This window comes from Fundulus heteroclitus, unplaced genomic scaffold (assembly GCF_011125445.2).
Source record: "Fundulus heteroclitus isolate FHET01 unplaced genomic scaffold, MU-UCD_Fhet_4.1 scaffold_43, whole genome shotgun sequence".
Classification (NCBI taxonomy): Eukaryota; Metazoa; Chordata; class Actinopteri; order Cyprinodontiformes; family Fundulidae; genus Fundulus; species Fundulus heteroclitus.
Genome location: NW_023396846.1, coordinates 694,530 through 720,222, shown reverse-complemented (window position 1 = coordinate 720,222; position 25,693 = coordinate 694,530). Strand labels below are relative to the sequence as shown.

Here is a 25,693-nt window from a genome sequence, read left to right as displayed (position 1 = left end):
CACCGTATTTCTGTGCCTCAGCTCTTGCTCCCCCCCCCTCCTTTCCCTCGGACCAGGTGCTTTTATCACCATTAACAATTCAAAACGTAAATCACTACGTTTAATGTCCTCACATCGGTAGCAACGTGTGCCAGTTAAAGTCAATAGGAGAGTTAGTAGCTGTGTTTCATGCTCTTTTGTTTTTAACAACAAAGAATCAGTGGCGCTTCGGTGGGCGTGCTGCCTTGCGCTTTAATTCAGGTGCGCACTTTTAAGGGTCATTGTAAAGAACTTGTAACATCAGGGGCTTCATCTCAGACCTGTCAGTACCCCTGTTCCCTTTATAGGAGCCCTTTACAGTCTTTAGTTATGCATTTTCCCCACTGTTTATCCCTTGCACGCAGCGCACCAACGGGGGTAAAATCCGCCCACCTCACCGCCCAGAGCGCACTGACGAGAGAGCGCGGCGACTGACTGAGAAACCTGTCGCTGTGAAAGGTGATGCTAATGGTTATAAACTTTAATAGTCTGGAAGTGCATTGAGCTGAAAAAAGGGACATGTGAGCAGCTGGATCGTGCGTAAAGACGCAGGAACCTCTGTGTGCTTCAGTGTTGCTGCTGAGGGGAAAATGTTGACCATAAAGGCTTGTTGAAACTTTGCCTGATCCACCAATCAGGTTATAAATTTACAATGATAAACAAACCCATAGATGAATGTGTAACAGTGTAATAATTCTGTCAATAACTTAAAACTACTTAATTTTATTCAATATTATTTGAACATTTGTGTGTTTTTTATGTTTTAATCCATTAACTGAACAATAAAGTATTAATACATCTCTTTCTCTTTTTAACAAAAGTAATACATACTTCAATGTCTGGTGGGATAAAAATGAGATGGAGTTGACTCCACCGGGTCTTCCGGGGTCCGGTTAGCCCCACCCCCAAACAAGCCACGCCCCTAAGATTAGCATAATCTCACTTAACTTTTGATAAAAGTTGAGAGGTCTGTGGGTGAAAAGAGATATAAAAAAGGGGGAATCTTTTGTTTAGTCTGACGTTGCCTCAGCAGGGTTCTGACTTTGGGTCCGCAAATCTGGTCTCAGCTTCAGCGGGCCGTCCTTCGGTCAGCGAGGAAACAGGAGGAAGATCCCTTTGTTTTGGGGGCTTTACTTGGCCAAAACGAAAGCGTGGTCTCCTTTTCACGATCACTGGGAGATGATGGTTCTCAGTCTTCTATTGAAGTGGGTTCAAAGTACTTTTAAAGTCGACCTCCTGCTACGGTGGTGCAGGGATGTAGTTGCTTCGGTAAATCTCTGACCAGCGTGAAAATCGAGCACGTGGGGGTTAAATCCCACAGAGTGAAAATCTTTGGGTGCCTTCTCGGTCTGGCGGGGCACCAAATGAAGAATGATTTCAATGTGCTCAGGACTTATAAACCATTTGCGTAGTGACGTTAACTCGTTCATACGGTCGGTGACCATTTTGACCATGTTGTATAATGGGAGTTGGTGGCCATTTTGACCATATTCCTCATGGAAAATGCAGTCTGTCACGTCCTTTGATGACGTTACACTGCATAATTGGAGTTTTTAAAAACATTGTATGACTGCATAATGACCAGAAACTGGTCCACTCCTCTGCAACGGGGAGTCGTTGGGGTCGTTATTGGCCTGGTTTACTGGAACAATGTTTTGAGGGTGAGGTTTGAAGTGATGAATGGCCAGAATCAACACTAAAACTTTATTGTAAGTTTTTTAGACCATGACCTGCATGACTTAAAATATTCAACAGCATATTGCTCACAAATCTACTCACCCACCTATCCTCTCTCTATCCTAATGTATTATCAGTTGGGGATTTCCTTAAACAAATGGATATTCTTTATTTACCACACCCAGACTTCTTATCATGCCGGGAAATCTTGAATTTCATCACTTTATTGACTTTCCCGCACACATTAAAGGTCACACCCTGAATTTCATCTGCTGCTCTGGCCTCTTTCCCTCCAAAAGTTCAGCTGATGAGCTGCACTTAAAGGAGAAGTTCGGTCAAAATTTAGAATTCAAACTGCTGAAAGTACTTTAAATATAAAATTATCACATACTGTATTTTTTACTGTTAAATAAATGCTAAGCTTTTTTGATTAAGAGTAATTTTCATTTGAAGGTCCTTTTATGGAGGCAGCCATCTTGGTGAAGAACAGTCCTGCCACCTCCCAGTTTTTAACGTCAGGTCACTGTATTCGCTGTCGAGCAAGTCCCAATGCCCCATCTGTCCCCTTGTAAATAAATATCCTTTTCATGCGAAAATATTTTTTAAACCCTCAAACAAAGATAGACATGGTACTAAGCATTTATGTTTAAATTAAAACTTATTTTACATTTTAGAGACATAAAAAGACAACAAATAAGCATTAAAGTATGGTTTATGGGTTTGGTTCTGCAATGTTATAATATGAGTATAAAACTCATCTTTAGAACCGACCTCTCCTCAAAATGGTTATCTGCACCGCCTAATCGACTTTCAGCAGTTATCAGTTATTGCAACCGTAAACTGCAGAAAATACGGGCAGATCTGCTCCTTCTGAGTTTACTCTCTGCTCCTGTCAGGATGAGCTGCAGTGCATTATGAGGCGAAGGGATATTTTGAGGTCACTTAGTTTAGAGCCAAAACAAGCCACTTCACTTTCAGAAACAAGCTAAAAAAACATTTAACCCGCAACTCATGACATTTACAAGTGACTTTAGAACAATTAGGCCAAAGTCACAGAAAATAAGTGGGATTTGCCACGGTGAGCATTCTTTCCAAGTGTGTCATATCACTCCGCCCCTCTGGTCGGGTAAACAAATGTCCCAGCAAATTATACGTTATAAAAAAGAAAAACCTATCAAGTCTCATGTCTCATGTCATCTTGTAGACATTCTCCCTTGAAATGTTGGCTACAGCCAACGTTCTTTCTCTATTGCCAGAAGCACAATGGCTTTGTGCTTCTGGCCAGAGGACTTATTATCCTCCCTCTTAGGCATTCCAAAAAATCAGCCCATGGTGTATCCCATATAGTCCAGTGGTGTATTATGAATTAGAAAGAAAAAAATTTTTTTTTCCACTTTTACCCGATGTATTGTTACATCCAATGGACATGTACGTGGGGATTGTTGCTTTAACAATAGCTCTCGACAGGACTTCACCGTTGAAGTCCTGTCGAATTCCTAATTAATTGTTGTCGGTCGCAGCTGTGTTCAACAGCCCCTATTGAATTAGCTTGTAGAGCGCAGTGCCTTACCACAATTGCGTCACAGGATGTGATGTCGGGGCAATAATGGTCACCCCCATAAACAGTTATTGAGACGACAATTTATGCTTTTATTTTTATATTGATTAATACTAAATTTGTTAAATTGCCACGGACATATTAGTTTTATGTATAGCTAATGATCCACTGATTTTTCCTTGTTGAGCGGACTTCTCCTTTAACTGATAATTTCTTCCTTTCGTCAACATCTTCCTCCAGCTCTCTATAACCAGACCCCTGAACTCTGGTCAATCAAAGCAAATTGTTAACAAGAATGATTCCAAAAAATCTTACAGTCTGAAGAGAAATATAAAAAACTAACATAGCACAGTATAAGGAATTCATTGTTCAGACAAAATCCTGTTATTATTCTGACTTGATCTGTTGAAGGAAGGTAAATCAAGGATCTTGTTTTCACTATTCAATAACATTTTCCAAATCTTTCATGCATTTTTCCCACTCAATCTCCACAGACTGTTGCATTTCCATCATATTTTTAAAGAGAAATTCCACAGGAATCACAAGTGACAATTTCTTAATAAATCACCTCTCTTATGAAAAAATTTCTCTCTGTAAGCCCTATTCCAGTTTTCGACTTTCAAGAATTTCCAAAATCTATGAAATTGTCTCTAAATCTAAATCCTCCATCAGCACCTATGATCCAATCTTCCAACCCCTTGTCAAATCCTACCTTCAGACTCTTCTCACCTCCATAACTGCCATTATTTACTCATCATTTATTGCTTTTTTCCTGTGTTTTTCCTAGTCTGTTTAAAACCATTCTTATCACTCCGTTGCAAAGGAAACCTGGCTGGGATCCAAACAACTTCAATAACCTTTGCCCCATTTCTAATTTATGATTTGCTTCCAAAATACTAGAAAAAAACACACTGATTTTGGTTTGCTTTCTATGCTCATTCGCCTGTTTCTGAGTGCAGCCTTTGATGCAAATTTCCACTTCATCCTTCTCCATAGATTTTCCCATCACTGACACCCCCTAAATGGACTCAAATCTCCCAGTTCCTTTCCATTCTCAACCAGCATGCCCCAAGACTCTACTCTGGGACCCCTACTTTCTCATTAGTTACCTCCTTCCCTGGCAATATCTTCCATAAATGTACAATCCAGTTTCATTTCTACGTTGATGACATCCAGTTTTATTTATCTAGTAAACCGCATTCTACAGTCACATCTTCCTCCTACCTATCAAAAATAAAATGTTGGTTCACCTCTAAGTTCTTAAAACTAAACAGTTAGAAAACTGAGGTACTCCTTGTAGGAACCAAATCTGTACTATAAAAAGTACACACTTTGTTACTCTCAATTGATGGCTTCACGAACTGTGCTTCCTCAAGTCAAGAGTCTGTGTGTCTTACTCAATAGCAGTCTTTCATTCAATTTTCAAATTCATAACATTGCCTAGTCTGCATATTTTCATTTTTGAAAAAAATAATCATCTCCATCCCTCACTCAGTTCTTATCCATAGCCTCATCAACTTCCACACTGACAACTGTGGCTCTCTCTCTTTGGTCTCCCTCAAAAATCTATCCAAAAGCTGTGGTTCAGAAGTCTGCCTCACGGACCAAAATTGGGAGATAGTCACTAAAGGATCTGCCTCCTATTCTACTTTTAGTGACTCTAGGAACCACCAGTATACCTGCAGTCTGAGAGCTGTATTGGTTCTCGAAAACTGGCAAGTCAATCAGATTTACTGCTCTGTTCAGAACATATGACATAATCCGATCTTTAATTCATGATGCTTCCAATGGGCTCACCACCTGTCTGAGGGTGGTGAGTGCATTGGTGGGGACAGTGTTTTGGAGTGCTTGGAGGGGGTATTGGAGAGTGCTCTTGCTGGGGACTCCCTTGTTCTGCTGGAGGACATCACATGGGCAATGACAATGAAACCTGGAGGGGCGTCGTTGGGAGGAAAGGCCTGATTGATCTGAACCCAAGTGTTGTTCGGTTGTCGGTTTGTTGTTCATGGATTGTCCCTAACAAACACCATGTTCAAGCATAAAAGTGTCCTCATGTGCTCTTGGCACCAGGACAACCCTAGGCCGTAGTTTAATGATCAACTTTGTTGTTTTTTCATCTGACTTGCAGCTGCATGTCTTAGACACTCGGGTGAAGAGGGGGGCAGAGCTCTCCACTGACCACTACCTGGTGGTGAGTTGGTTCTGATAGTGGGGAGTAAGGCGGTCAGACCTGGTAGGCCCAAACATATTGTAAAGGTTTGCTGGGTATGCCTGGAAGAGTCTCCCGTGAGACGGATCTTTAACTCCCACCTCAGGGAGAACTTTGAACATGTTCCGAGGGAGGTAGGGGACATTGAGTCTGGGTGGACCATGTCCAGTGCCTCTTTTGTCAAGGCGGCTAGTCAGAACTGTACCCGCAAGGCTGTCGGTGCATGTTGTGGTGGCAACCCTTGAATGAGCTGCTTGACACAAGTGTTGACGGAAGCTGTCAAACTGAAGAAAGAGTCCTATCGGGCTTTCTTGGCCTGTGGGACTCCGGGAGCAAGCTGATTGGTACCAGCAGTCCAAGCAGCAGGTGGCTCAGCTGGTCGCTGAGGCAAAAATTACCTAGGCATGGGAATAGTTTGGAGAGACCATGAAGAAAGACTTCCATACGGCTTTGAGGCAATTCAGATCCACTATCTGGTGTCTCAGGAGCAGGAAGCAGTGCAGCACCAACACTGTGTATATTGGGGGTGGTTCGCTGCTGACTTCGACTCGGGACGTTGTGTGTCGGTGGGAAGAATACTTCAAAGACCTCCTTAATCCCACCAACACATCTTCCATTGAAGTAGCAGAGGCTGGGGACTTCAGGTTGGGTTCTCCCATCTCTGGTGCTGAGGTCACGGAGGTGGTTAAAAATCTCCTTGGTGGCAAGAACCCGCGAGTGGATGAGATTTACCCCTCAGCACTGTAAAGCTCTGGATGTTGTGGGGCTGTGTTGGTTAACACAACATTAAAGCAATATTGTGTGGAATCACATGTAGTTCTTCTGTAGTTCTTGGCAGACTGTGGTGGTGGTGTTACGGGAATTCTAGATGAAATTCTAAATGATAGTAACTGAGTTCCCATCTTTACTAAATGAAGAGACGGTGGTGATGAAGCTCCAGCCCTTTTATTGAGAAACAGAGCAGAAATCACATAGATGGAAAGTCATCGCACCCCACGGTTCCGCTGCTGTCTGCGTCTACCCTGTCTCTCCCTGTCTCGCTTTTCCAGCTTCCCCTAATACCGCACAGTGGCCTTGGCTTGAGACATAACAAAGACAGTCTATCATAGACAATAATCATTCAACACAGCATTTAGCCTTGCACTCAGCAAACAGTGGATCTTATACACAGCCATCAGGTCTGCAGGCCTCCCACGTCCAAGTGGTGTGAGGCCATAGGGACTTCAGAATAATATTTCTTATAACAGGTGGTCACCCTTTTTAAAAGGGGGACCGGTGGGTGTATTCCAACTACAGAGAAATCCCTCTCTTAAGCCTCTTTGGGTTCTGGGTGGGAGGGTCCGTCGGACAGCCGAACCTTGAATTCAGGAAGAGCAGTGTGCTTTTGGTCCTAGTCATGGAAAAATGGATCAGTTGTAGACCCTCAACAGAATCCTAGAGGGTGCATGGGGGTTTGCCCAATCAATCTACATGTTTGCCCAATCAATCTACTGTGTTCCTTGGGGGATCCTGTAGGGGGTACTACGGGAGTATGGAGTACAGAGCACTTTATTAAGGGCTGTTAAGTCCCTGTATGACCAGTGTCAGAGCTTGGTCTGCATTGCCGGCAGCAAGTCAGACTCCTTTCCAGTGAGAGTTGGACTCCGCCAAGATTGCCCTTTGTCGCTTATTCTGTTCATAACTTTTAAGAGTGAGCCAAATTTGTATTTTAATGTATGAAAATTAAATTACATTTAGCTTATATAAAATAAAATTTCTAGTTAGTTGGTTTATGATAAATTATCTGTTTATTTTAAAGGCATACTATGCAACATTTTTCAGTTAATTAATGTGTTCCATACCGTTTTGGATGATTAAATGAGTCATTTCAGGTCGAACAAAGGTTTTCTCGGCCGCCTTGGGGGTCTGTGGGGGGAAATACCGCACTTGCAATTGCAAGAGCTCACGGCCCGCACACACAGAAGTCTCGCTTTACGGCGAGAACTCCATGTGTTTTTTGCCCTGCCATTCACTATATGCACGCGCGAAAGCAACAACAAAGAACCGCGTGTTAACGTCAAATAAACATGCAAGCATATCGAGTTTTATTATTATTATTATTATTATTTATTTTTTTTTTTTTTTTTATGTACAGCGGTGAGGCGGCGGCGGGGGCGGCTTGGCGAGGCGGTGGCGGTAGCGTCTCACCAACATAAAAAAAAAAAAAAATAATAATAATAATAATAATAGTAAAACTGGCGAGGCGGCCGCGGCTGCCTCGCCAAGCCGCGGCCGCCTCGCCAGTTTTGGCGAGGCAGCCGCGGCTTGGCGAGGCAGCCGCGGCGGCCGCCTCGCCAAGATAGCGCTGCGGGAAGCTTGATGTTCATACCTTCACTGTGTTAGTCATTGTTTGTACTGCCGTTTTTTCCACTTTTCGTTGCGTTCGCCTGTCTGCTAAGCTCAAAACAACCACGCCTGGATTGACGGAGAAACCAGAACAGCTGAGCATCTTTATGACAGTGCACTTTTACTTTCGCCCTCTGGGGGGAGCCTCACTGGAAAATCAACCCCGGTTGCATAGTATACCTTTAAAATTCATTGGTCAGGTTTTATACATCACAAAAAAGTAGTTGCTGCTAACAGGTGTAGCGTTTTTGTGCCCTACTTAACTTGTCATGCCAGAGATGCTACTGTTAACATATTCTGCCTAGCAACCAAGACAGCATTAAGAACAGCTGTGAAACCGAACTAACAAAGGCTTATCTTGCTCTCTCCCAAATCACAAATACCATTTGTTAGTAATTCTATATGTTCAAAAACGTGAACCCTAATTTCTGAACAAAGCCTTTATCTCTTTATTTGTACAGAAAAGTAATAAAGTAACCAAAGATTACCAATTTAGCTTTTCAATGGCTTCTTTCCATACTCTTCGTTCAGCTCCTCCGTCTCTGTCTAAATCTCCCCCTATCTCCTGCTCTCTGTGTCACATGTTTAGTTATTCATCTGCCTCCTTTGGTGATAATAGTATGTGTAATAACTGTAGTGTTTTTGTAGCTTTGGAGGTGAGGGTTTCAGAATTGGAAACCCGGCTCCATGCTGTTGGAAAACCAGCGAATAGCTGCCCCTTTGCTAATGCGGAGCCACGTTGTGTAACCTCACTTAGTGGTCCTCCAGCAGGAGCACCCTAGCAGCCAGGTAACCAGGCCAGCTGGGTGATGCTTCGTGTGAAGCATTCAATTCAATTCAATTCAATTTTATTTATATAGCGCCAAATCATGAAACATGTCATCTCAAGGCACTTTACAAAGTCAAGTTCAATCATATTATACAGATTGGGTCAGATTATACAGATTGGTCAAAAATTTCCTATATATTGCTATAGATTTCAGCCCCAAGGTCACCACCAACACGTCTGCGTTTCTAACAAATCTCAGCGACACACCCGCTGAGAGGCCGACTCTGGTGATTGGGATCTCCAAAGTCAGAAATATGGCACTAGAGATACCAGGGACCATAGTCAAATGCATGCCAGGAGCCAGCACGGGTGACATTGAATCCTACCTGAAACCACTGGCTAAGGATAAGTGTAAATACATTTAGACTGTTGTTCATGCTGGCGGTAATGACACCCCATTACGCTGATCGGAGGTCATTAAAATTAGTGTTGCTTCGGTGTGTGAGTTTGCTAAAACAATGTCGGACTCCGTAATTTTCTCTGGTCCCCTGCCTGATCTGACCAGTGATGACATGTTTAGCCGTTAGTCATCATTCAACCACTGGTTGTCTAGGTGGTGTCCTGAAAACGACGTTGGCTACATTGATAACTAGCTAACTTTCTTGGGAAAACCTGGTCTGATCCGGAGAGACGGCATCCATCAAACTTTGAATGGTGCAGCCCTTCGTTCTGGGAATCTGGACGGATTTAAGTTCTCCTAAATGCTGACAACCAAGACCGGGAAGAAGAGCCATAGTTTAACACACCTCCCTGCAGCTGTTCTACTGTTACCCACCTATTATCCTATTGAGATGGTGTCTTTCCAACGGCCAAAACTCATTAGATCAAAAACTGATCTACACGGAACAAATCACAAAAATTTTATAAAAATCAATATGGATCACTTTGAACCAAAAAATAAAAGAAATAAATGTGGTCTATTAAATATAAGGTCTCTCCCTCCAAAGACCTTGTTAGTTAATGAATTGATTTCTGATAATCAGATTGACTTATTTTGTCTCACAGAAACCTGGCTACAAGATGACTACGTTAGTATAAATGAGTCAACTCCATCCAATTATTTAAATTTCCACACACCCAGACGGAAAGAGGAGGAGGAGTAGCAGCTATCTTTCAGTCTGATTTATTAATTAACCCCAGGCTAATTAATAATTACAGTTCTTTTGAACATTTAACCCTCAGTTTCCCTCATCCTAACTGCAAAGCAATAAAACCTCTCCTGTTTGTTGTTTTGTATCGTCCACCAGGCCCTTACACTCAATTTTTGGGTCAGCTATCAGACTTCCTATCTGATTTGGTGTTAAATACTGACAAGGTTATTATGGTGGGTGATTTTAACATCCATGTTGACACTGAATGTGATAACTTTAGTGTAGCCTTTAAAACTCTCCTAGATTCATTGGTTTTGCTCAAAATGTGCATAAACTGACGCACTCTTGCTTACATACTTTAGACCTTGTGCTGACATGTGGCATTGATTGTGAAGAATTAACAATATTTCCTCACAACCCGATCCTATCTGACCATTTTTGATAACCTTTGAGTTTAATCCAACTGAGTTCTCCACCCCCAAAAGAGAGTTCCATTATAGTCTATCTTTATCGGATAATGCTGTATCAAAACTTAAAGAGTCTGTCCCCTTTTTAATATCCTCAGTATTGCAGAAATGCCCTGTAGATGGCAGCAATGCTGTTTCTTCCCATTGACAAACCGACACCTTTGCTAACGGTGTGACTTCCTTATTGCATTCTGCATTAGAAAATGTAGCTCCCTTGAAAAAGAAGCTGATAATTCACAGGGAGCTGTTCCCTGGTTTAATTCAGAACTGCGTTCTTTGAAGCACAATGTTAGGAAATTAGAGAGAAAATAGCGCTCTACACACCAAGAGGAATCCTACCTAATCTGGAGGGACAGTCTATTGTTGTATAAAAAGACCCTTCGCAGAGTTAGAGCAGCATATTTTTCATCTCTAATTGAAGAGAATAAAAATCATCCTAGATTTCTCTATAGTACAGTTGCCAAACTTACCCAGAGCCACAGCTCTGTTGATCCATCCATTCCCTTAGCTCTTAGCAGTAATGACTTTATGGGATTTTTCATAAATAAAATTGATGCCATTAAAAATAAAATAATTGGCATCCTCCCAAACATGATTACCTCATCCTCAGTAAGTGAGGCAGCATTGAAGGAATCTTTAGAACCTGTGCAGTGTTTGAACTATTTAGACGCAGTAGAGCTGTATGAGCTATCTAAAATTTTTGCTTCATCTAAACCTTCTACCTGTATGTTAGACCCAATCCCAACCAAGTTGTTTAAGGAGATATTCCCTTTGATCAGTGGTCCTATTTTAGACATGGTTAATCTATTCTTATTAAATGGACATGTACCACAGGTTTTTAAAGTAGCTGTTATTAAACCTTTACTTAAGAAACCTTCTCTTGATCAAGATGAGTTAATAAATTACAGACTTATATCTAATCTTCTTTTCCTATCTAAAATTCTTAAAAAAGTAGTTGCTAATCAACTTTGTGAACATTTACAAAGTAATGACCTACTTGAGGAGTTTCAGTCAGGTTTCAGAGCTCATCATAGCACTGAAACGGCTCTGGTCAAGGTAACTAATGATATTCTCATGGCCTCAGAAAATGGACTTGTGTCTGTACTTGTCCTGTTAGATCTCAGTGCTGCATTTGATACAGTTGATCACAATATTTTCCTACAAAGACTTGAGCCTACTGTAGGGATTAAGGGGAAAGAAATCATTAGGTGGACAGTTTTTTCATGTTAATAATAATTCTTCTTCAAACTCAAGGGTCACTTTTTGAGTACCACAGGGCTCAGTCAATTCTCACTCTCTCTCTCTCTCTCTCTCTCTCTCTCTCTCTCTCTCTCTCTCTCTCTCTCTCTCTCTCTCTCTCTCTCTCTCTCTCTCTCTCTCTGTTTCCACTGTTATGCAGATGACACTCAGCTATATTTATCCACACATCCTGATGAATACAATCAATTACTTCAACCACAGGAATGTCTTGATGACATCAAAAGCTGGATGACCTAAAATTTTCTGCATTTAAATTCTGACAAGACAGAAGTTGTAATCTTTGGACCACAGTCCTCAACAAATACAGTTCTTAATCTATCACTTAATTTGTTTGGCATTAATTTGGCCTCTGGTAATAAAGTAAAAAACTCATGCTGTTATTTTTGACCAACACATGTCATTTAAATCCCATATTAAACAAGTTTCCAGAGTTTCCTTTTTTCACCTCCGGAATATCGCCAAAATTTGAAACATTCTGTCCAGGAGCGATGCTGAAAAACTAGTCCATGCATGCATTTTCTTCTTCAAAGCTGGCCTATTGTAATTATTTGCTATGGGGTAGTCAACAAAATGCAGTTCAAAGTCTTCACCTGATCCAAAATGCTGCAGCAAGAGTTGTGGTGAAAATCAACAAGAGGGATCATATTTCTCCAATTTTAGCTTCCCTTCATTGGCTTCCTGTTAAATCAAGAATATAATTTAAAATTCATCTTCTAACGTTTAAAGCCCTTAATAATCAAGCTCCATCATATATTTAATCTACAGTTCAGAACTGGCTTGATCTGTGAAACATGAAATGTAGGATGTACTCGTCAATGAGGAGGCAGTCGGAGACGAACCGTAGTAGGATTGATAATGGTTTTGATTTCGTATGGTCCAAAGAATTGGGGGGGAAGTTTCTTGGCGGATGGGTCGGTGAGGACGTCCCTGGAGGAGAGCCATACCCTCTGACCGGGGTGGTATTTGGGAGCTGGTCTACGACGCCGGTTGGCGAACCGCTTGCTCTGCTCTGCGGCGCGTGTGAGGGCTGTAATGGTGGCTCTCCATGTACCTTGGCAGCAAGAAATGTAATTGTCAGCGGAGGCGAATAGAATGTTGAGTTTATCGGTGGATAGGAGCGGGGGCTGGTAACCTAAAGATACTTCAAATGGGGATAAACCTGTAGAGACAGAGATGTGTGAATTAAGTGCATACTCAACCTATGGTAGGAACTTGTTCCACTCGGTGGGGGATGAAGAAGTGAGGCAGCGTAAAGTAGTTTCCAACTGCTGATTCATACGTTCTGTCTGTCCATTAGTTTGTGGGTGGTAACCTGACGTGAGGGTGTAACGGGCACCGGGAGCAGAGCAGAAATTATGCCAGACCTGAGAGACGATTTGTGGACCCCGGTCAGAGAGTATCTCTGATAGGATCAAATGTAGCCTGAAGACGTGTCGGATGACGAGCTGGGCGGTCTGGAGGGCATTGGGTGATTTACGGATGGGGATGAGATGACAAGCCTTAGAGAAACGGTCGACAACCGTCAGAATGGTGGTCATACCCTGGGACACGGGTAGCCCCGTGACGAAGTCCACAGCGATGTGGGACCATGGGCATTTGGGGATAGGAAGAGGATTCAACAACCCGGACGGCGGTTGATTCGAGGGCTTATTCCGAGCATAGATAGGGCAGGCTAAAACATAGTCTCTGATGTCTTTAGTCCAAGATGGCCACCAAAAATGTTGAGAAACCTGGGACTGGGTTCTGTAGATACCTGGATGAGCGGAGAACTTGGAATCATGGCACCACTGTAGAACTTCTGGGTGAATGGACATGGGAACATACATGAGACCCGCCGGGCCTGTGCCGGGGTCTTGGTCCAAGTGGTGAGCCTGGTTGATCCTGTCCTCTAAGTCCCATTGTAACCCTCCAATCGACCAGGTGGAGGGTAAAATCCGCTCTGGTTCCCCCTCTAATTCATGAGGAGTGAACTGGCGAGAAAGTGCATCAGGCTTGACATTCCTGTATCCGGGTCTGAAGGTTATAGAGAGGTTAAATCTCGAGAAAAACAGCGACAAATGGGCTTGATGGGCTGCTCGGATCCCTTGAGCCAGTGCCACCACTCCTCTAGGGCTAACTTGATGGCTAATAATTCACGATCACCCACATCATAATTATGCCTCAGAACCCCAGATAAATGGGACCTTGATGGAAGTGAGGGCATGTAGCGGTGAAGCTATCAGACTATAGTTTCTGATAAATCTCCGGTAGAATTTTGTGAACCCATAAAACTGCTGAAGCTGTTTCCTGGATTCAGGGATGGGCCATTCAACTACCGCCTTTACTTTTTCAGGATCAGATCTAACATGTCCCCCTTCTAAGATAGGGCCCAGAAACGAGACAGAGGGCTGGTGAAAATCACAGTTTTCGGCCTTCACGAAAAGGTGATTCTCCAGTAGACGTCGTAAGACGAGGCGGACATGATGCTTGTGCTTTTCAAGGTCTCTAGAATAAATAAGAATATCGTCCAGATAAACGAAAACAAAAACATTCAGAAAGTCTCTTAGTACATCGTTTACTAAGGCCTGAAAAACAGCTCGGGCATTACACAACCCGATAGGCATTACAAGGTACTCAAAATGCCCTAACGGCATTTTAAATGCAGTCTTCCACTCATCCACTTGACGAACCCGAACTAAGTGGTAGGCGTTGCGCAACTCGAGTTTAGTAAATAAGGATGCGTTTTGGAATGGTTCGAGAGCTGAAGAGAGAAGAGGGAGAGGATACTTATTCTTTACTGTTATCTGGTTTCACCCACAATAATCAATACAGGGCTTGAGAGATCCATCTTTTCCCATGAAAAAGAAGCCTGCACCTAAAGAGGAGGATGGTCGAATCAACCATGCTGACAGCGACTCACTGATGTATTTCTCGAGTGCTTGACGTTCAGACCTCGAGATGTTATAGAGGCGACTAGTCGGCAGGGGAGCTCCGGGTAACAGGTCTATGGCACAATCATAAGGCCGATGGGGTTGAAGTGAACTAGCCTGACTCTTACTAAACACTAATCTAAAGTCATGGTAATCCTGGGGAACCCGTGAAAGATCTATTTAATCCTCCTTCGGAGGTGTTAAAGAAAGAGAACGAGTAACCGGCCGAGCGGATTGTAAGCAACGTGAGTGACAAGCAGGTCACCACGACTCAAGTCGGGATTCCGTCGAGTTAATTTGTGGATTATGGACTGTCAACCATGCCAAACCTAGAACCGCCGGAGAGCGCTTAACAGGGAAGACAAAAAAAGATAACTGCTCCCGGGGGTTACCGGAAACGATCACATCAAGCAACCTGGTGCGATGGGTTATCCGGGTCAACTCTTGACCGTCTAAAGCTGACACCTTTAAAGGTTCAGACAATTTCTCGGTGGGAACCCGAAGCTGGGTAACTAATCTCTCATCAATCGGATTGAAATCTGAACCGGAATCAACTAAGGCCAAAACCTCCAAACTATCATGAATAGGAATTATTGATACGGGCAAACATAACCGAGACCTAACCTGATCACTCTTTTCCTTATGGGGAGCAGTCCTTATAGCGTCCGCCGATTTCCCCATTACAAACGGCGGACTCGCACTTTTGGCCGAGCGGGGCATTATTTAACGAAATGTCTTTTCTCCCCACAATAAAGACACAAATCTCCAGCAAAACGAAGTCAACGTTCCTCAGAAGTTAAATGAACCTGACCCAGCTGCATAGGTTCAGGAGGAGCCTGTGAAGCCTGTCGGAGCATCCCTCTATTAACAGAGGAAAAACCCGCAGGTCGTGTGACCACGACTACGGCTTCTTAACTGTGTGTCAAGGCGGACGGCTAAAGCGACCAATTCTTCGAAAGAATCTGGTTCATCAACGCGGGCTAATTCATCCCTTAATGCTTCATCCAGTGCGGAGAAAAAGACTGCCTTTAACGGCTTGTCTGGCCACTCTGCTGTGGCTTCCAAGGTGCGAAATTCAACTGAGAAGTCTGAAACTTGGCAGCCCCGTTGCCTTTAGGCTAGTAAATTACGTGATTACTGAACAGAGTTGGACTCTGCTGAAAAAACTATCTTAAATTCTGAAATAAATGATTATATTATTATTATTATATTATATTATTATTATAATATTATTAAATGTAATTCGTTTGGAAAAAGTACATCCAAACGAATTACATTCGGGAAATCGGGCTTCGGCCCATCTGAGAGCCCTATCTGATAGAAGCCGGAGGACGTAGGAAATCTTTATCTGATCAGAAGGGAAAAGATGTGGTGAACGATTAAATGCTAATTTACACTTGAAAAGGAATCCACCACAATCTCCGCTGTCGCCAGAAAATCTCTCCTGGCACGGTGACGTACCTTCAGGAGGCGGAGAAACACCACAGGCCTCTGCATTCTGCTCGGCAGAAGGCGGAGTGACGGTAACCTTATTGACGGGTTGGGACAACGCGGAAGTCAGGGAGTTGATTAGCTGGCTAAGCTGTGCAGCTACCAGCTGAAGCTGGTCGTGAGTGGAGCTAACGGTTAACCCGAGTGAGTGCATTTGTTCCTTGTGCGGCTAACTGCTGCTCAAACGTTTCTGCTGAGCTTTGGTGGCCAGAGCCTTCTTCTGTCATGTTTTTCAAGTGTTTTGCCCACATGCAGAAACGTACGGGAGACCAGCACAGTTTAAAGATGTTTATTTAAAGGAAAACAATGCAGAACGGAGGTCAGAGCTATTAGGAGCTTGGAACGAGGCCTGAACGTCAAAAAGGGGTTGACTGTAAGGGAAAAGGGATAATGAACCACGAGTCAAAAGGTTGGAGTTTGTGTTGGAACAAAAACTCACGACAAGCAAAATCCAAGGCTGGTCAGAGGCCACGTTGTACCACGACTGGTTTAAGGCTCTGGCATCTTCCGTCTGTCTGCTTAAGAAGCCAGCGGAATCTGCTTCTGATGAGCCGCAGGTGTGGGGCACGCCCCCACAGACACCAACTCCACCTGTGGGAAAAACCCAGAGCCAGAGCAAACAGACACCCTGACAGATACCATCACTAAAGTATATACAGTATTAATCAATATGATATGTATACAGTGGTAGCTGAAAATAAAAATTAGTGAGTATGTAAGTAGCCGGATCCAAGCACCTGTAGCTGTTCGTGAGAGTGCACTTGTATGTGTAAGGTTTATCCTTGGGGGAAAATGCTCAATAGTGGCTTTACAGGGCCAAAGACATCCCAAAGACATCCCAAAGACATCCCAAGTCTCCGCACTAAGCGGAGACTTGGGATGTCCTTGGGAGAGGGAGCAGTTCAAACCCAACCTGACAAATGGACAAAATAACATGCGCACAGTCTCAATCACTCACTCCCACCACACACTACACACAACCACTCAAAAAAAGGTGGGTGAGTGAAGCGATATACTCCTTTGCATTCATCATACACATCCAATATTCCCAGGTCTAGGTGCTTGCACCCCAAAGGAGGACCAAGCACCCAGACCGGGTACATAAACCCTAAAGTCAACATGAGGAGGGGGGGGGGACTCCACCACAACCCAACCTTCCCAGTTCCTGCTGAAGACCCAGCCCCCCATCCGACACCCAGGACAGCCAGCCCACGGGACAGGCCCCCTGAGGACGGTGCCAACATGGCCTGGACGGGCTATTCAACCAGAGCCCACCGCGGTGCCCCCCTCCCTCTGCCCCCAAATAAATCCTGAATATCTATCCCTCCCACTCCATCCCCCTCTTTGCCCTGCGATGCAATTAACATGCATCTTGCCATTTCAAAAATAGTTCCCCATGTTCTCTCAGCTGTCCCATTAGGATGGGGTGAATAAGGGGCTGAAGTTTCATGTCTAATGACATTTTGACTAAGCAGTGATTGGAACTCGCTAGATATAAATTCAGTTCCGTTATTGGATCTTATACATTTGATCTTCCCATAAGGTGCCACATCTGCAATCTATTGCTTGCTTGAACTTGTCTCGCCTTTTCCGACGACAGTTTGCATCCTTATCCGTGGCGCTCTTGCAGAAACTACACCACTGTTTCAGCTCACTGCACTCACACAAGGTTAAAGGACAATCCAGGGCTTTGTGCCCTCTCTGGCTGCAGTTGTAAGATGTGAGTGTTATACTCCAGTTGTCTCTCCCTTTAAAGTACTTCTTGATTCTGAAATCATACAAGTTGCTATATATTAGATGGTTCTGATATTAATATTACCTGAGGGAAAAAAAAAAAAATTCGATGAAAAAGTGGATTTTTAAGGCTTTTTTAGCACAAGGCTCTTAAAAAAAGAAAAATTGCACTAGAGATCGAATTGCTACAAAAAGACCTTCAGAGTAAGTTCTAAAACACCATTTGACAGTAGTATTACTGACTTTACATACCTATCTCTCAATGCAGGCAAAAGATGACTTGCTGTCTATTCTTTATAAAGAATTGTTTAAATAAAATGACAGGAACTAAGCATTATTTGTTTCGTCTTTTATTAAACATTAAAAAATGGTGTTCCACAATTCTGTCCCGTCCTCTGCCACTAGGTGGTCCAAGTACACTTGTTGGACAGACTTCCTTTTCTCCTCCGCTTATAAAGCTACGATCTAATCCTGTTTACATTAAATAATATAAATATTTGTAAAAATCTCGAAAGGTGTTGTTTATACTTTCCGGGTCACAAAAAAGCTTCCTTACTTATTGTCATGTTCAAAATGTTCTATTCGAAGTCTTTGTAATAAGAGTTTATTTTGCTTTTTAATATCTTTGTTTAATTCTATTTTTTAACTTTATGGGAGGATTGTAGAAACGTATTTTTCCTTCAATTCCTGAATCTTATTGTTTTCTATCTTCTTTTTATGAGATGAGAAATAAATTATTTTACCTCTCATCACTGCTTTGCCTGCTTCCCAGAGGATATATGCTGATGTCTCTGGTAGATCAAGTATGAAGCCCACACTTCTTTAAAATATTTTTCATCTTTAAGCAGTAATGTATTGAGTCTCCAGCTTTTGTATTGTGTGGTTATTTTTTATTTATTAGGGTCAAAGAGATAGGAGCATGATCACTGACATTGATAGGATGTACAGTATTACCGCAGACAGCAGCGAGCTGCTGATTAAGAAATAGTCATGCCAAAATCGCTCGTGTATGATTTGACTACATTTAAATTGTGATATATATCAATACACTGAGCAGATATTTCAGGTGTCCACAGCTAAATTATCACCTAAAACATTTATACAAGTTAATTTTATGTTACAGAAAACCTAATATAGTTAGTCATTAAGGATATGCTGGAGCCATCCTTAAAATCCAGGGAAAAGACGACCGCATTAGGGGCCATATAATAATATATTAGGAGCCTTTAAATTTGGACAGCCTTTCTCATATTAACATGATGATGATAATGAACTTTATTGTCCCAAGGGAAATTTTCCTTTAGTACAGACTCTGGCTGCTTCATAGTCTAAACCTCATCATGTGTTCATTTGTGTGTCTGTAGGTTGTTAGGTTGTCATGTCTCAGAGGAAGACTGTGCTTCTTTTAGCTCTTCTCTGAGCTCCATGCCGTCCTATCTGAAAGAGTTGGACCCGAGCAACGATCATCTACGAGACTCAGGAGCTGAGGTGCTGTCACCTGGACTGAAGGATTCACACCTGAGACGGGAAGCTATCAGGTATGGAGGAAACTTTATGACAAAGTTTGATTTGTAACCACCACATATACCCCTCTTATAATTTTTTGTCAGCTGGGATTCATCCCCAACTGCCGTGTTGGGGATGACACGGCATTTTTTCAATTCTAAATATCTCTAAAGAGGTGGCTTTAGGGTTTATAAAACAAGTCCCTACTTTTTTACAAATACTTTTGGTTTAACAGTATTTTAATCATGCAAAATGCCATATAAGTGTCAAAACATTGCTGAATTTATTGAAAAAATGCATGGTCGGTATCATTGGAAACTTGAGAATTGGTAGGTACAGCAGCAGCAGTGGCAGGTGCAGCAGCAGCAATGGCAGGTGCAGCTGCAGAGACGGCGACGGAGGTGGACAGGCTGTTTGTGGTTCATCCCATGGCCGATCTGTGCTGTCAGGATTTTATTGGATAACCCAAACACACACACACACACACACACACACACACACACACACACACACACACACACACACACACACACACACACACACACACACACACACACACACACACACACACACACACAGACAGAGTCCATTTAGAGGCAGTTTAATGAGGTGTTTGGCTAATAGACTAGAGAACCAGAGTCTTTAGCGAGGTGGTAAAGATGGATGAGGAACGCTGGAGGACTGGAGGTGACTGACGGACTGGAGGATGCTGCAGTGCTGCGGGTGCTGTGCTGCCGGAACCGGGTAGCCTCAGAGCAGATGAAAGAGTTCTCAGGATTCCAGGGCTGCAGTAAGACCAGGAGCGCAGACTAAGGGAGGCTTTTATAAAGAGGCTGGCAGGTGCAGCAGGCAGAATTGCATCCTGACATCACCCCCCTTCTCAAGGCCGGCTTTCAGGCGGCCTTGAAAAACCAAGTAAAAAAAATTAAAACAACCCACCCAGGGTGGGCGGAGGGATGCTCAGGACGGGGGGCTATTGTCCGACAAAAAAACAACCCACCCCAGGTGGGCGGAGGGAGGTTAAGGACGGTGGGCCAGGGGGTTAACAGCAACTGGGGAGTGCTGGAGTGCAAACTGTTTGTGTTTGCCACTGTCATATCCAAATTTCCGCATTGCAGAACAGTAAAGGAATTTTTACCTTCTATGAACAATTCAATTTAATTCAATTTTATTTATATAGCGCCAATTCATGAAACATGTCATCTCAAGGAACTTTACAAAGTCAAAATCAATCATATTATACAGATTGGTGAAAAACTTTCCTATATAAGGGAACCAGTTGATTGCATCAAAGTCTTGACAGGCAGCATTCACTCCTGAAGAAGCGTAGAGCCACAGGGAGATGAGGAACGCTGGAGGACTGGAGGTGACTGAAGGACTGGAGGATGCTGAAGTGCTGCGGGTGCTGTGCTGCCGGAACCGGGTAGCCTCAGAGCAGATGAAAGAGTTCTCGGGATGCCAGGGCTGCAGTAAGACCAGGAGCGCAGACTAAGGGAGGCTTTTATTAAGAGGCTGGCAGGTGCAGCAGGCAGAATTGCATCCTGACATCACCCCCCTTCTCAAGGCCGGCTTTCAGGCGGCCTCAAAAAACCAAGTAAAACAAATTAAAACAACCCACCCAGGGTGGGCGGAGGGATGCTCAGGACGGGGGGCTATTGTCCGACAAAAAACAACCCACCCCAGGTGGGCGGAGGGAGGCGGAGGGAGGCGGAGGGAGGCGGAGGGAGGCTAAGGACGGCGGGCCAGGGGGTTAACAGCAACTGGGGAGTGCTGGAGAACCCAGGAACTTAGGGAGCGCTGGAGAACCCAGGAACTTAGGGATTGCTGGACCCTCTGCATCTGCAACTTGCCGACTAACGAGGGAAAGGAAGGTGACGTTCCAGCGGAGGCGTCAGGCTTAGCCTCGAGGTGAGGTATTGCACCGGCGAGCCCGACGTGTGCGCCTGGTGGCGAAGCGGAGGCTGCTGCTGACGGTAAGGCAGCGAGGGCTGCGGTGGAGACAGCAGCGGCAGGTGCAGCAGCGGCAGGTGCAGCAGCAGCAGGTGCAGCAGCGGCAGGTGCAGCAGCAGCAGTGGAGACGGCGACGGAGGTGGAAAGGCTGTTCGGGGTTCATCCTTTGGCCGGTCCGTGCTGTCAGGATTTGTCTCGGGTAACCAGAACACACACACACACACACACACACACACACACACACACACACACACACACACACACACACACACACACACACACACACACACACACACACACACACACACACAGTCTGTTCAGAGGCAGTTTATTGAGGTGTTTGGATAATAGATGAGAGAACCAGAGTCTTTAGCGAGGTGATGAAGATGGATGGGGATCACTGGATGACTCCAGGTGACTGAAGGATTGGAAGACGCTAGAGTGCTGCGGGTGCTGTGCTGCCGGAACAGGTAGCCTCAGAGCAGATGAGAGAGTTCTCGGGACGCCGGGCCTGCAGTAAGACCAGGAGCCCACCAGAGAGAGTGTCGTCAGAACGCAGAGGCTGCAGTTGGACCAGGAGTGCAGCAGAGAGAGTTCTTTGGGCGCAGGGGCTTTAGTAGGACCAGGATTGCAGCAGAGATAGCCAGCAGCAGAGTCGAGGGATCACCGGGAGTACAGAAACGCTGGAGCAGCAGAGTGATCAGCAGCTGACAGGCGCAGGCATGGAGAAACTATGCCAGCCAGACGTGGGAAATCTCTGGGTGCAAGACTAGGGAGAGTTGATGCTCAGCCAGATGTGGGAGTATCTCTGACTGAGGGCATCAGACAATTTAGACAGACCAGCGGGGAAGAGCTGACCAAGGGAGGCTTTTATAGAGAGGCTGGCAGGTGGAAAGAGTTCGTGCAGATTGAAGCCTGAACAGGTGTGGGTGATTAGTGGATGGAGACAGAGCTGGGTGGAAGATTGAAGGTGCTGGAAAGGTTCAGGGTGCAGCAGGCAGAATTGCATCCTGACACCTATTACCAAAGGGGGTAAAGGGAATATTGAATTTGGGCCGAAAGTTTTATTTACAAGATTAAACTGAGCGACGCAGTCTCCCTTTCGATCGTGCAGCACCTACAAACAACGCTGCTCATGGTGCCTTGACTCTGAACCTCAACCAGCACTGACGCTCATGACTCCCCCCGCCCACTAGCCTCGTGAGACCATCCTGATCTCGCGAGCTTTCAAGGTTTCACTCGCAGATCAGTCTGGCTACTCTCCGTTAAAGAAAATTTGGAGCCGTTCACCAAACGAACGTCCAATCAGCGTTGGCTTTGAGGCGGGTTGAGGTGTGACGCAACGGGAAGCGCAACAGTTCAGACTAAAGAACATGGCGGCTTCAGCCGATGAAACTAGCGTTAGCGTGGCAATCGAGCAAGTTTTATCGGAATTACAGAGTATTTCTCAGCTGAGCTAACGAGCCTTTACCTGCAGCAGCAAGAGTAGCTCGGCTTGTGGTTGTGTTTTCGTCGTCGCTCGTAACAGAGCGACGACGAATCTGATTGGTTTATTTGGCCCGTCTATAACCAAAATAGGCCAATCAGCTAACCAGTATTTTCGCCCCTTCCCAAAATTACTTCAACGGAAGGTTTCCAGATGGATATGCGGAGCAAATCTATCTGGCAGAGTCAGGTAACCCGCCCACCCCCACACTCCCTTCCCTCGCTGCAACCTCCGCTTCTGCTGGGGGGGGGGGGGGGGGGCATTAGTGGTAAATGCAGTTCTTTTTAAAGATGCGGTTTTAGCCCATATTCAGACAGGGACAAACCTGCGGTGGGGCTGCAGGGGAGCTAATGTGTTGCCATGAGCGTGTCTACCTGCTGAATGTAACTGCTGTAAATGTTTTTATTTCTCTGATTAATAACATTGCGCCAAACTGGTAGGGACACTGAAGGGGGTGCGCCGCTAAAACTGTTAACATCATGCTAATGGTTGCACAGGAACTGATCTGATTAATAACCTTTTCAGAAATCAGAATCAGAGTCAGAAATGCTTTAATAATTTAGACTCTATCCAAATGCTAACGTAACTTGCATATGCCTTTGCTACTTCGGAATGACGCTGCACTAATGTGCACGTTGCATATTGTAATGTTATATGCAATGTAAATTGGCTGAAGTCTTTTCCACTGTTAAAAACATTTCCACTGTACAATATTTATTTACTCTGGTATTTACTTTTTTCTTTTACTCTCAGTTTGTTCTTTTCTTGTTTTCTTCTTTTTAATTGCTAATAATTGTGGGTAACTAACAGTGGCAAACTGTGTTTGCCACTGTCATATCTAAATTTCCGCATTGCAGAACAGTAAAGGAATTTTTACCTTCTATGAACAATTCAGTTTAATTCAATTTTATTTATATAGCGCCAATTCATGAAACATGTCATCTCAAGGAACTTTACAAAGTTCCTTGAGATGACAATCATCAAAATCAATCATATTATACAGATTGGTGAAAAACTTTCCTATATAAGGGAACCAGTTGATTGCATCAAAGTCTTGACAAGCAGCATTCACTCCTGAAGAAGCGTAGAGCCACAGGGAGACTCGTCTGCATTGTCCATGGCTTTGCAGCAATCCCTCATACTGAGCAAGCCTGAAGCGACAGTGGAAAGAAAAACTCCCCATTAGCGGGAAGGAAAACCTCTAGCAGAACCGGGCTCAGTATGAACGGTCATCTGCCTCGACCAACTGGGGGTTACAGAAGACAGAGCAGAGACACAACAAGACAGACAAAAAAGCACAGAGGCACGCATTGATCCAGTAATCTGTTCTATATTAGATGGTAGTAGCGGTTGATCTTTCTTCCCTGGATGATGTCACAGTTAACAGAACGCCAGACCAGGTGTAACTACTATGAAGAAAAAAGAGAGGAAACAAAAAGTTAAAAGCTGAAATGACAAGTAATTTCAATGCAATGCAATGCAAAACTGGAGAACCATAGACTAGAAAACACTAGAACTTGGTAGAGTGAAAAATATAGGCCCTGATGTCCTCCAGTAGCCTAAGCCTATAGCAGCATAACTATAGAGGTAGCTCAGGGTAACATGAACCACTTTAACTATAAGCTTTGTCAAAAAGAAAAGTTATAAGATTAGTCTTAAAAGTAGACAGGGTGTCTGCCTTACGGACCAAAACTGGGAGTTGGTTCCACAGGAGAGGAGCCTGATAGCTAAAGGATCTGCTTCCCATTCTGGTTTTTGAGACTTTAGGAACCAGCATTTGTAATGCTAGATAAGGATGCAATGATGCAAATGTGCAAATATGCGAATGTGGTACAGAGTCCAGTTTATAGCATCAGCGGTTTAACAGTCTGATGGCAGCAGGGAAAAAGCTTTTGCAGAACCTGGTGGACTAGCAGCGGATGCTGCGGAACCTCTTCCCTGAGGGCAGCAGGGAGAATAGTCCATGGTGGGGGTGTGAGGGGTCGCTGATGATGTTACGGGCTCTGGACATGCAGCGCTGAGATGAAATGTCCTTAATAGAGGGAAGAGGAGCCCCGATGATCCCTTCTGCTGTCCTCACCACTCTCCTCACGTTCTTCCAGTCGGAGGCGCTGCAGACTCCACTCCACACAGAGAGACAGATGGTCAGAATGCTCTCTATGGTGCTTCTGTAGAAAGTCGTGAGGATGGGCAGGGGCAGGTGGGCTCTACTCATCCTCTGCACGAAGTAAAGTCGCTTCTGTGCCCTCTTCACCAGTGACATGGTGTTCACAGATGAGGTGAGGTTGTCTGTGATGTGCACCCCCAGGAACTTGGTGCTGCTGACCGCCTCCACAGCTGAGCTGTTGATGAGCAGTTGAGCATGGTGAGGCCGGTTCTTCCTGAAGTCGACGATGATCTCCTTCGTCTTCTCCACGTTCAGGATCAGGCTGTTTTCTCTGCACCAGCCCATCAGCTGCTCCACCTCCTCTCTGTAGTCCTGGTCGTTGTCGTCTCTAATCAGGCCCACCACCTTTGTGTCGTCTGCAAACTTCACGATGTGATTGGTGGTGAAACTTGGGGATGCAGTTGTGAGTCATCAGGGTGAACAGCAGGGGGCTCAGGACGCAGCCCTGAGGGGAGCCCGTGCTGAGGGTGGTGACATCAGAGGTGTTCTGTCCGACCCGGACTGACTGAGCTCTGTTGGTGAGAAAGTCTAGCAGCCAGTTACGAAGAGGTGTGCTGAAGCCCAGATGTTCCAGTTTTCCCACCAGGGGCTGTGGGATGATGGTGTCAAAGGCTAAACTGAAGTCCAGGAACAGCATCCGCACGTGCGTGTTCTTCTCCTCCAGGTGTGCCAGGCTCAGATGAAGAGCGGAGGAGATGGCATCCTCAGTGGAGCTGTTCCGCCGGTAGGCAAACTGGAATGGGTTGAGTGTTGGGGGGAGAATGGAGATGATTTGTTCTTTTACCAACCTTTCAAAGCACTTCATCATGATGGGAGTGCAACAGGTCGGTAGTCGTTGAAACAGGTGACTTGGGGTTTTCTTCGGCACCGGAATGATGGAGGCAGACTTAAAGCATGCAGGCACTGTGGCTTGGTCCAGCGAGGTGTTAAAGATGTCTGTTTGGCCGTGGGAAAGA

General features: G+C 44.5%; 1 protein-coding gene and 1 long non-coding RNA gene across 2 annotated transcripts in view; both read left to right on the top strand.

Annotated features, from left to right (window-relative positions):
• The window catches only part of LOC118560479, a 30,685-nt gene extending 11,554 nt beyond the window's left edge, over window positions 1-19,131 (top strand). Inside the window, exon 3 of the long non-coding RNA XR_004929385.1 lies at window positions 18,993-19,131. This is a non-coding gene — a long non-coding RNA (uncharacterized LOC118560479). The remainder of the gene's footprint in view (window positions 1-18,992) is intronic.
• LOC105923049 (NACHT, LRR and PYD domains-containing protein 3-like) overlaps window positions 1-25,693 on the top strand; it is a 70,602-nt gene that overhangs the window by 29,090 nt on the left and 15,819 nt on the right. The window lies entirely within an intron of this gene.